Here is a 12,744-nt window from a genome sequence, read left to right as displayed (position 1 = left end):
TGCCATGGGCAGGGACACCTTCCACTGGACCAGGTTGCTCCAAGCCTCCTGATGCACCTCCAGAGCTGTCAGATCTCACTTTAATTTGCTTAATTACACAAAATTGTTTCTTATCAAACTGCCCAACTCCAACAAATCCTCTTCTTCCTCAGCAGCCTTGACACTTCTAAAATCCCAGCAGGGATTGCCCAGGTTCCACCTCTGACATGCTGCTGAGACAAGTCATCACCATCTGCATCTCCAGGATTCTAGTTTATCCACCTCAAAAGCGCCTGTAATACTGACTTACCTCCTGGGGTTGTTGCAGAACTGAATTTATTTATGGACACACAGAATTATTTTAATGGATCACCTCACAGGCCCTCATCTACCTGTGTTTCCTTGTAACACCTCTCATTATGAGACCTAAATATGCACACACCAAGCTGCAAGAGGGGAGAATTTGGTGGTTCTTTTCCTACCACATTAATTCATGCAGTGGGACCCACACCAGCCTAAGGAGAATAGAAGGAGGAGGTGAGGTAACTCAACCACTTACCTCCTCAGTCTGCAAGCAAGCACAGTGTAACATTTTTTGCCCCACACCATATGGGTTTCCAGCTGCTGCCACTCTCCCAGGTAAGGAGCCTTGGATCAGAGCTGGTGGCTCATATCCCAGAGGAAGGCAGCACTTCTTGTTCAACCCACACTCCTGACAGTTGCACTGTGTGTCAATCTAACAATGAGAGCACCAGAAACTTCTTTATCAATTATTCCAATTGCCCTTGGCCACCCCTGGGAGCACCTCACCTGCAGCCTGAGCAACTGCTCGAGCCAAGGTGCCTGTCCCTCACAATAAATCAATAACACCTCAGAGTTAATAACTGCAAAACACTAGAGCAAAGTCTACCATATTATCCAGCATTTAGGAAGATTTCTGTTTTTAAATCCACAGCTACTGAGAGTTCTCAAAAAAAAAAAAAAAAGCTGTTTTGGAGCAGAAAGAAGGACAAGCTGTTTCAGTCATCATTTTATTACTGGCTCACAAGGGAAATCAGTGAATCTACCAGTGGTCCACACAATTCTGTTGCCAGCTTCCCAGAAAGGAAATGTCATGTATAGCAACTTGTTTTTCTATTGCAGCAATTAAAGTACATAGGAGGCCACAACAAAATCAATACAAAACTGGTAAATCCGTAATGAATGACAGCGAAATACTGATCCTCTTGCCTAAAGAAACATCTGTCTAAATGGCACCAAAGGATTAGGCAGTGGAAGGCTTTTATGGTTTATTTTTGTAGGGTCTGCCATTTTTTGTCTCTTTCTTTATGTAAGGATCACCAAATGGCCTCCTGCTTCCTGCTTACCAGGTTGGAGTTTCCTCTGAGGAGAGCACGTGCAAGTGCAACTTTCCAAGGCTTGAGATATCCCTGAGGAGAGTGCAGTTTGTGCTGCATGAGACACTTGGTGGTGGTGAAACCCCTCAGAGGCTCCTCAGGAGCCCATGGGCCAGAATTCTGGGAGCTGTGGGGCTGCCTATCAGAGGGAGAACTCATCCTTTTGCTGCAGGTTTTGGGATCCCACAATCCACGGTCAGGATGACACCAATTTCCCTCAATTCATGCAGCTGACATGATTGCCAAGGGGGCCCTGATCAGTGGTCCAGAGGTGAATATCAACTACTGACCTCACAATAAGAATATGACAATTTTTTAGAACAATAAGGCATTTTCAGCCTGTTTTTTCACTGTTTGAACTGATGACTCGTCTGTATCTTGTCACCATGTCAATGGTTTAGAAGGCCTGACTGCTGCAGCCATCTCCATGGGGGCTGTCTCCATGGTGTCCTGTCCTTTCTGAGCCAGCCTTGCTCCTATTTTTGCCCTCTGCAGTTACTTTCCAATCACTTTTTCACTGCTTTTCAAAAAACCCAGGCTGATTCTCTTTTGTACTTCTTGTTCTACGGCAGAATCATCACAAATAATTGTGCACATGTAATTTTTCCCCTCCCTATGGCATTTTTAGGTAATTTTCTTAGGTAGAGGCTAGCCAGTGCCTCTGACAGCTTCCTCACTGCCCAGCAAAGCAACACCCAGCGAGAGGTGCAGAAACCACCATCTCAGTACTCAGGTCACATACAGTGCTCATGAATAATTGCAGATCAGCCCTATAACCTTCACAGATGTAACCTCATCTGTTGCTGGGATGTTTTGTTTCTTTTCCTTTTCTTCTTTTTTTTTTTCTTTTTAATTTCCACCTTACCTTCCAGCAACACTGTGTCCAAATGCTTTTCTAAGCAGAACCAGATAATGCTTTTGATTGTAGCCAGGATGTTTGGTTATTCATGATATTACTTTTGTGTCTGCTGGGGGGTTTTGCTTATAATTTTTATCAAGCAAGTTGTTTTCTAGTGCTGGCATGGCTTGCTCTGCTGTGCTAAACACTCGTTTTGTCTGTCACATGCTTATCCTATTTCAGCAGTGAGAAATCAATAGGAATTGATTTGCCAATGTCCAACCTTATCAAGTATCGAGCTGGGACAAAGGCTGAGCTGGTGGTATAACATCTAACAAGGCACGTAGCCCATAGTATGACAACCTTGTTTAGAAGGATGGTTGGACTCCAAGGTGTTAAGTGCTTTTGTTCTTCCCTGTGCCCTCGGCTTTCAGATGGAGCCAATTTGCACAGCAGCTCCCTCCCAGCTAAAAGCAGTGTAAGCACACTTTCTAGTCCTAGCAGAAGATTTCGTAGGGAAGAGAGAGAGAGAAAGTGTTGCATTTAGAAACAGAAACGCTGCCAGCAAATGCTATTTCAGCAATTACCTATGTTTAGTAATTATGCTAATGTTGATTCTCAAAAGGCTGTTATTTGCTCAGCATGTTCTTCATACTTTATCTCTCTACCTGCCTAACCCTTTATTTTCACTCTAGCTATTACTGGTTGTTTGTCAAGTTAAGTGATGTTTGCAGTGCCAAGTGTTGTCAAGGTACTGTTGCTTTAGCTGAATTCCTATTTTTCCAATACCCGCTGCTGTGATTTTCTGCTCATCACTACTACAAGGCTTTGGGGATTGGATTTCACTGCTTACAAGAAACCTTGGGTGCTGCGGGTGTTATTGGGCTGCGGGATGAATGAGCAGCTCCTGGGGGCTGTAAAAACATGTTTGATGAAGTGTGATGGGCATCGATTTGTAAGTGTTGAACTGACATGTGGGGGACCTGTGTGTGCTCCTGTCCTGCTGCAGCTCCAGCCAGTGTGCTGGCAAATGGAAGAACCCAGCACACACTCCTGCGGGCATGGCCCCGACAGAAACACCACACCTGGAGCACCCTGCTGGGTTAGGTTTAAGGAGAATCCTATGGAAATGTCAGCACATAACTGAGGAACAGCCTGCAGCCTGCACAAGGGGTCTGTGTGTTAGAGTATGTGGGGTGTGTGTATGTCTTGTATGTGCAGAGCAAGGGGAAAGTGCTTAGTTACCTGGAGCAAAGCAAAATTGCCCCAAGGCCAGCACAATTCCAGGTGGATGAGGCCAATGGATCATTTGGGCCAGCACCAAAGCCGTGCCCAATTTAAATTCTGCCAGACTACTTGTCTCAGGAACTGGCACACTGCCTCAGCACTGCTCCCCAGGAACATCCAGCGGCAGGAGAGAAACAGGCAGTGCTGTGCGGGGAGTAGGGAAGGAGAAACTGAGCTGGGGGAGCAAAAGGGAAAAGCCCTACTCCAGGAAGGGATTCTTCATGCACAAGGCTGGGACTTGGCACTTGAGAAAGAGCCAGCTTTGGAGGCAGGCCTGAGTCTGTGCCTGACAGTGCGACACAGCGTGTCTGAGCCTGGAGACACTGGGGATTTATCGGGGCTCAGTGATCCCAAATGTGCTGCTTCCAGGTCCCAGCCAACCTTCCAGCACAGCTCAGCCCATGGTCACTTCTGTCCCTTCTCCTTCCTCCCCAAGGACTTGTGGCAGATACCTGCTGGACAAAAATTTTTGTGACAATCCCCAACTTTGACCCCGGTTAACAAACCTGTTTCTAGACAATTCCCAAGGAAGATTCACGGTTTAACATGCTAGAGCTATTTCAACAAGCATCCTGCAAACAGCAGCCTGCACTGCAGGAGAAGGAGCTGGATGTGTGGAGATGAGCCTGCCAGCCCCAGTCTCAGACAGTGACACTGGGAATATTTAATTTACCAGTTCAGGCACAGCTTTGAGAGCTTGATTCCTCTTGCAGCTCCTCCCTGACATGCAACAGCCTCAAACACACGGTGCAGCGCTGCACATTGATAAACCAATTTGCTCTGCATTTGCTGTCAAGTGACATTTGCACCTCCCTTGAACTTTATGGGCTCCAACTTCCTTTCTCCATTGATTTTTTTTTTTTTTCCTTTCAATTCCCCGCTCTGTTCCTGCGGTCCAGGCAACACATTCCGAGCCCTCTCGTGGTTAATTTAGCATCCATTAGCCTTTTATCAACTTATTTCTAAATTAGGTGTTAGGATCTCCTTAGGAGGAAGAAATTACATCTGATCCTCCGCAGCCTGTGCGGAGCGGAATCCTCGGTCCCGAGAGGAGCGCTGCCCCCGCGCAGGGATGTGCGATCTCCCGGAACAGCAGCGTTAGCAGAGAGCCAGCCCTGTTCAATGGTCGAGATAAGGCAGGTACGAATCGGGCTGACTTGGCACACGTGTTCATTAGCCGAGATGGGGGAGCTTTGAACTGCAGCAAGCAGCGATTAAGCGCTAATTGTATCTTCTGTAAGGGGGCATTTTGAACAGCTCACCCTTTTGTTAGGCGGCTCTTCTCACACACATCACGTCTCCCCATGGATAAACAGCCCTTTATCTCACTTGACTCTCCTGTTTTCCTTTCCCTATGAAATGCTGGATCTGATTTAAGTTCACCAGCATCCAGTGACTCCAAGTTCAATAGATCTTCCTTGTTACCTCTTTCCTTTCGGAAAGTCTTCATCAATGAAACCCTTGAAGATGATTTAAATGACCAATAGAGAGTAGTGCTCTTTAACTGTGCAATCAGAGATGATTTACTGAATGCATTTCGGGGTGATTGTAGTGCGAATTGAGGGATCGCTCAGGAAAAAGAGGAGGAAGTGGCTGAGATGTTTTGCCTCCCCTCAAAGGGCGATGCACAGCGGCAGGAACACGGACTGCATATGTCACTGTTATCATGGAGCATGGAGTATCCGCTAAAAGGCAGAAAAGCCAATACGTCACGTCTTTGGAAACCTTCCACTCGCTGCAGAACCATCACAGAGCACAGGCCACAGAGATAGATCATGCTGACCTATTTCCTAGACTGGAAACTGAACCTCACGTGCTGTTTGCACGCTCATTATTTTCACCAAGGGCAGCTGCAGATGCAGTTATCCTCCTCGCACCTTCCCTGGAAGCTCAGTTTAAGTGCTGAAACGTGCATCTCTCTCCTATTAAACACGAGTTCTTCCTCCAGCATAAGTTATTCTTTTGTCTCAGGACCTGCTGTCACGCTCTGCACGTGTGGAATGTATTCAGAATAACAAAACATAAAGATCAGGGGCAGATCTCACTGGTGTGCTGCAGATTTACCCCACCTGCCTTTGCTCTGTACAGTTCTGCCAGTTTAAACAAACTGTGTAAGTTTAAATTCACCTTCTTCCCAGCCTGTGAGAGCACCTCAGAGCAGCATCTCACACCTCAGACCCAGGGATTGCTGCGTTCTCTTCCTCTTTGCTGCTGACTTCGTGTATCTCAATCAGCCCCAGAACATTATACGCTTGAACCTTCCTTCAGTTTAATCAGTTTCAAATATTTATTTGTCTTTCTAATCTAAAAGTCTTTCTATGCCTACTGATCAGTTGAACCAAAGCCAAGATCAGACTCTCAGCGGTCTATAGCTCACAAATGACCTCGTGTAAACAAAAAATAAAAGAGAATTTCAGTGGTCTGTGTGAGGATTTGAGATTACTATAATGACATGGAATTTAGAGGAGCTTGAAAACGTAGGGGAGGTCTGCTTCAGAGAAGAAATATGATAATTTGTGGCCAGAGGGAATAAGGGAAGGTTTAGCCAAAATGGAAATTACCTTTTGGTTCTCCTTTACTACAGCCCCTATAACTCCAATTATAGTAATACAATGGGTTGTTTAACTCTTGTCCTATAACACCAGCCCTCATGCATGACTTAATCCATACAGCACCTCTTAATGAACTCATTACTCTTAGGATGCTGAATTATTAAGGAGACTTTGCTCTTGTTTAAGGGGAAATGTTGAACAAATTTATATTTAGCAAGCAAAAGAAGATATCATGGATAAGCCATTACAACTCCTTTGGGGATCTCATGTGGCAACAGCCAAGTCAGGAAGAAGATTTGATGCCAGGGAGACACTGGAGTTAGATTTGGGGGTTCTGGGTGTGAGGCAAAACTGCTGGGCTCATCTGGAAATCTGCAGGGTACCCTCAAACACAGAGCTAACACGGAGGATATTAATCTCTCTGGAACTTTCTAATATTTTTCTGAGCTTGAGACAATGAAGCAATAAAGCTGTTTGTAAAAGTTTTGGGTTTTTCTCTGTGGTGCTATTTTTCTTCACATTTTGTTGGGTTTGTGAAGCCAGTTCTGGTCCTGCAGGAACATTGGCCTATGTGCTTTGAATTTATTTCTGAGGTGAGGTTCATTTTTTTTCAATGAAAACTTGGAGTTTCTACATAAATCTGATTCTTTTATCAAAGATCTTACTAAAATAACAAAATTCTTTTCTGCAGGATGACCCACACAACACACCTTGGTCTCCAAGAATTAGAAGATGGCTTAGGGGCTTTGACTCTCTCTTGTTTTCCTTTTCCTTCAGTATGACTTGCATGTTTTCTTCTTTGTACACAGAAACCACATTAGGCCCTTCCATAAATGTATTTTCTCAATTCTTTTCTGTTTCCCTGGCAAAAGGATTTCTGCAGCTCAAAAATTACATCTCTGAGCCTTCACACCTCCTCTCCTGGGAGGTATTCTCACACTCTCCTTCCCATCAGCACTTGTAGATTTCCAAAGCAGTTCAAAACAGTAAAAACCCCTCCTTTGGTCTACAGTTTCATATTTTCTTTAAGAAGATCCCTCCCAGCCTCAGCAATCAGCCAAACAGCTCCACCTCACCCTCACACTCTGCTTTGCTTTCAGCCATCTCAGGCTTTGTTTTATTTTTATTTTTTTAAAGCCTCTTTGTCTGCTGCTGGATGGCAGCAGACCAGATGCTACAGAATTAAGTTTCATTTCTATCTTTACTCTCAGGCAAACTTCAGTGTTCAGGGGCATGGTCAAAATCATTTCTTGATGGCCTTTGGATATTTGTTAAGTACACTCAGCTCTGGTGTATGATGTCTTTTCGGTGATGTTATATTGCTTTCAATAATAGCTACAGTTCAGCAATTGCACACATACCGAGGCAAAAACACACAACAAAAGCCTAAAGCTAACCTGTAAATCCATGAATTCAAGGGCTAAAGAAGGCAGAGACTTTATGTTTGTATTAAGCTTCTTGGTAGCTGGGAGTTCCAGCACACAGGTCCTAATTCTGAAAGTATTCAGCCCGTGGAAGTTCATAATCCAATCGAGATTTTTTTTTTTAACTGAAAACCTTTTTCTTTTGTTGAAGCATATTAAATTCCATGTGTTAAACTCATGCTTGAGGTTTTTCAGGATAAGGATGCTTAGGATATAACTAAAACCCCATTTGAAACAGCCAAAGTGCCCAGCTTTGGTAAACAGGTACAAAACCCAAAAAGGTGAAATCATTAAAACATTCAAAGCATTCACTCCTCGTCTTTGAGTAAAATCAATATCCCTCTGAAGCAGTGAAATCTGATGTAAAATCTTGCAGTGAACTTCCGAATTTCCCATTCTGGAGTGGGTGTCCAGACACCCCAGTGATTAATACCTTCATCACTGCCCAGCCAGGTGGAAGCCTGAGGGAAGACAGAAACATAATAGCCATGTAAATAAAAATGTCTTTACTAAGGGCTCTGCCAAGGCACTGAAATCTCTGGACCTGAAAGAAAACAGCAAAGCTAGGGGCGATGCAGTAATTGTCATACGAGTGTTCCCAGAGAGGGAACTCAGGGAAAACACTGAACATGCAGAAAGAGGCGGGAGGCTTTGTTGTGTATGTAATATATTGTTGTTTCATATTAATTGAAAACAGGACTTATTGTATGGGGCTGCTGGAAGAGCACCTGTGAAACAAATAAGCTGATTACCTGGGCAGAGCTAATGAGGCACCAGAGAAGCTACTCCTTAATATTACTTAAATCAAATTTGCCAGTTTACTGTAATTGTACTTTAACTTTTGTAATTTCAGAGTCTGCTTCACCCAGTTTCCTGACATTGTCATATAACTTTTATTATTTTGGGGTCTGCTTCAGCCCCTGGCCTGGGCTCAGTTATCGCTATGGGCATATACTAATCTTCCAGGGAGAAACTGGGCCTTTCTTTTTTTTTACAATTCAACAAAGCTGAGTTATTTTCACTGAATTGAGAGTACTCTGAATAAGGATCCTGCCTGTCATCTTCAAAAGTTCACTTCATTAATCTCACCAGAGCTATGAAGCTCAGTCCTTCACAAACAGACAGGACTGGACTAAGTGTGCAATACAGGGATTTGAAACAGCACCAAGAAATGTTGGAATCCTCCCCCGCGGGTTGAACAACCAACTGTTAATATGCATAAGTGTGATTTTGCAAGCCAGGCTGTGGGCTGAGATGTGTGTGAGAGAGCACAGATGGACTTCAGAGTTACCAGGTAGCCGTGAGAGATGAGCAGCTCACCAGCCCCAAAGACAACCTGCTTGCAGACAGGTAGAAACCACCACGCCCACGTCCTGCTCTGATGATAACACCACCTTTGATTGCCCATCAGTTATAGTTCCTTACAGGTTTTTTTGCCTTTTTTTTTTGTATATTACCATGCAGTCCGCGGGAGGAATGCAAATGTTGTCCACCTCCAAATATGTCATTAAAATTTACCTGTGACAGACGCCTACAAAACATTCGCAGAGCAGGTTGCACTGTGACAGTCACTTGCTACACCAAATCTGATTGTGCCCCTACCTGTCCTTCCCCACACCTGCCTGTTTTACCATCCTTAACTGAACATTGTCATAGTGCTGTGGAGTGCAAAGCTTAACCCTGTGGAGCCCCAACCTGCAAGGATTCATTAGGGACTACAGCAACATAAATAACACATAAGTCGTTCCTAACAATCAATAGCTCTATTCCTCAAATGCTTTGTTTCTAATGAATAATTCCACCAGTTCAAGTTCTCAGGCATGGCAGCAGGCAAAAAAGCTGCAAGCAGCTCTGAAAACTTCCCAAATTATGGCTTCCTGCAATTCTTTCATGTGTGACAGCTTTTGAAGGGCTTTAAAAGGCGGGTGAAGGATGCAGGAAACCCACAGGCAGAGTGACTTGGGTGTGATGCTGACACCCCAGACTGGAGTCAGGAATGGTGTAAATTGTGGGGAAAAGGAGTTGGCAAAGATAAAAGGATTTCCCCCCAAAGCTGAAGAGAAGGAGATACAAACAGAAAAGGGTGGATTAGGGGGGAGCGACACAGCCAGTACAAACCTAGAATCCCAGAATGGTTTGGGTTGGAAAGGACCTTAAAAATCACTCAGTCCCACCCCCTGCCATGGGCAGGGACACCTTCCACTCTGCCAGGTTGCTCCCAGCCCTGTCCAGCAGTACAAACCTACACAGGCCCAGGATCCAAGGGTGGAACTCCAAGCACTCCAAGCAGACATGCACAAAAAGAGACCCAGCCCAAGGTCACAGCACGATGCAAAGACCCTGCTGCACCCAGCAAGAGCACCTGCCTTCCACTTACCTTTTTTTAACCACTTATCCACAATTTCTGTGTAATTGCACTTGCCTAATAGCCTTCTGTCAGGCTCCTGCCGTTCATCCATCACACATTAACAGTCTATTCTGATTTCTGAGGTACATTTCATCTTCTCTGACACCCATAATTTTCATGTAACCCCTTTATTGAAGCAATTAAATCTTCTTTCCATCCATTCTTTTTGGTTTCAAATTAACATTTTTAGTACTAGTTTTGCAACAGCCCTCGCTCCTTCACAGTTGCAGGGTTTAATTCATGTTTATGTTCAGTTCATGTGGCACCCTCACCACATGGTTCATTTTCTGTCAACCACAAAATCTAGATTGCAGCCCGGGCTCACTTTGCATTTTCACCACAAGAGACATGAAAACACAAGATCCAAAATGGGATGTTTCCTTCTAATTCTGACAATTTGCTTATGTCCCATAATATTTTTGCATGAAGATTAAAAAAAAAAAAAATTCTACCATGATTGTAGCTATTCTCTGTATAATACATGTAAATGCATAGTCCTGTGTGTGTGAAAAACATACAGACAGGGGAAAAAAACCCTAATGAAAAACACAACAGAGCTTGCAGTGCTTCTCTCTAGCCTTTCTATCAAGTTGTCAATCTTTATGGTGTTGAGGACCATTTGGAGTTTATGGAACAGGTCAGTGAATGCTTTTCCTTGCGTGATTTTGACAACGCAAGATGTTAATGGCAAAGTTTATTGCTGTTTGCTGAAGAGGATAATTGCAAGAGAGTCTGGACGTCAGCAGCAAAAGGCAGCCTCACCTGGCTGCTTCTGTTTCCCACAGCAGCCCTGGGAATGCTGGATATTGGCACAGACCTGTCAAAAATCCTGAATGCAGCAGGGAAGCTCCAGAAAGACCCTTTTATTCCCATTCAGATTCCAGATGTAGGTGCTAAACCTTGTTTTTGGAAAGGCTTTGCTGCCCACCCCTGTGTGCTGGCTTGCTGTGGGATGGCAGAAGCAGCTCCCTCGTCTCAGCCATCCCTCAGCCACTGCAAACACCAAATCTGTCAACAGCCAGTGTCCTTCACAGTCAGGGTGTGATGGATTTGTCTTCATTTGGAAGGAAGGGTCAGACTTCCCGAGGATTAGATGGGTCCCATGTGTGCTGCCCAGGCATGGTAAAGTCCCAGTTGAGCAGGTATTTTTCCATCTGTAGGACAGTGACCAAACCCCTCAGGGAATAGTTTTGAAGTCACTTTCCCACCTGGGCACAAGGAACATTTATAAAAATGACTATTTGACATTTAGGCACTGCTGGATCCCAAAGCAGTGTGTAAGAATTTGCACGAGCCACAGTAAGGAGTGGGACCAGCCAAACCGAAGCACTTCACTCTCCAGCCCATCCCAGATCCTAACACAACCCACAGGATCCTGGAAACAAAGAGGAAAACTTGGAAACCTTGCTTTTGACATGTGTCAGAGCACATTTCCCTTGATAAGACCCAGCACTGTCGACTCACAGGACAAATAAAAAACAAACAAAAAAGAATTCAAGAAAAAGACGGAGCAGAGTTAATTCTTTTTTAACTTAATTGTCTCAGTCCTTCAAAGGCATCACCCTTGTGGGATAGATCTTTGTTACAAAGAAGGGACGTTGGGGCCACCCCACTGTGAAGGTTTGGATGCCAGACGTGGATCTCCAACAAGGAGCTCCCAGAGCTCCCACAGGACCACGGCGAGGAGCCTTGGTGCTCTCAGCTGAGCAAGGAGGGACATGGGGAGGTTTGCAGATTACACTGAGATGAAATGATCTGAACCCAGCCGCAGGCTCCTGGGCTTAGGGAACATTTGCAAGGGGACAATGGGACAGTGCCCAGCCCTGCTGCAGTCCCGGAGCAGCATCCGCTGGTCCCAGCCTGGGATGCCTCTGTCACCCCGCTCTGCCTGGCCTGGCACAGGACAGGAGGGACTGTGGAAGCCAGCGAGCAGCACAGGCAGTTCTGGCCTCCCCCCAGGACAGTGTTCCAGCCTTTCTCCCATGGAGGGGCTCACGGGGTCTCCAAGGGAGCTTGAACAAAGCTGCTCTGAGCGAGGTGAGCGTGGCTGTGATTGCAGCCATGCCCAGGGGCAGAGCCAGCTGCGCGCTTGGGCAAGCAGGGCACTGCCAGGGGCAGCAGCAATGGCCTGGATCTGCTGCCCACAGCACCTGTGCCACAGCCCACAACAGCCTGGCTGGCTCTGCTGCTCACTGGCATGTTCAGGATGGTGTTTACAAGGGAACATCCCTTCTGGGATGGGGAGCAGCAGCTCTGCTCCTGCCACATCCCTCCTTGCCTGGCAGCATCATCAGGAGCTGCAAATCTCACCCTACCGAGCTGTCCCCTCCTGGCTCTGTCCTGTGCACATCCCACACCCGGATAAAAAACAAGCTGCATCTTTTAATCATTTTCCTCAATTAGTAAGAGCAGTTTTTGGGTATTAGAATATTCACACTGCCTTTTTAAAATTGGATTGGTGGTATTTAGGAGCCCGTTGTTACTTAGGAACGTGGACTGTTGTACTGTACTTGCCATCAATTAGCTTTTAATTAATGTGAATTTTATCTTTCCTCTACTGAGTGGGGAAGAGGAGAGCAATGGGCAGGATAGGAGTGGGCAAAGCAGCCTCAACAGCAATTTCACTGAGCAAACTATGAGCCACTAAACACTGACAACGCTTCCTAAAGTGCGCTGTTACCATTGTCATGTGATGAGTGACATTAATTTCTAGTGCCCCTCTACATTTTTGACAAGAGCCACTACTTGAAGCCAGGATTCACTGTGCCACCAGCACAGCCAGCACAGAGCCACCAGGCAGGGCTGTCAGTGCAGGGACACTCTCAGGCTGTAAAACCAGGTAACACATTTGGTGGGGTTT

The sequence above is a fragment of the Corvus cornix genome, chromosome 20 (genome assembly GCF_000738735.6).
Source record: "Corvus cornix cornix isolate S_Up_H32 chromosome 20, ASM73873v5, whole genome shotgun sequence".
In the NCBI taxonomy this organism is placed as follows: Eukaryota; Metazoa; Chordata; class Aves; order Passeriformes; family Corvidae; genus Corvus; species Corvus cornix.
This window is presented reverse-complemented; position numbering follows the sequence as displayed.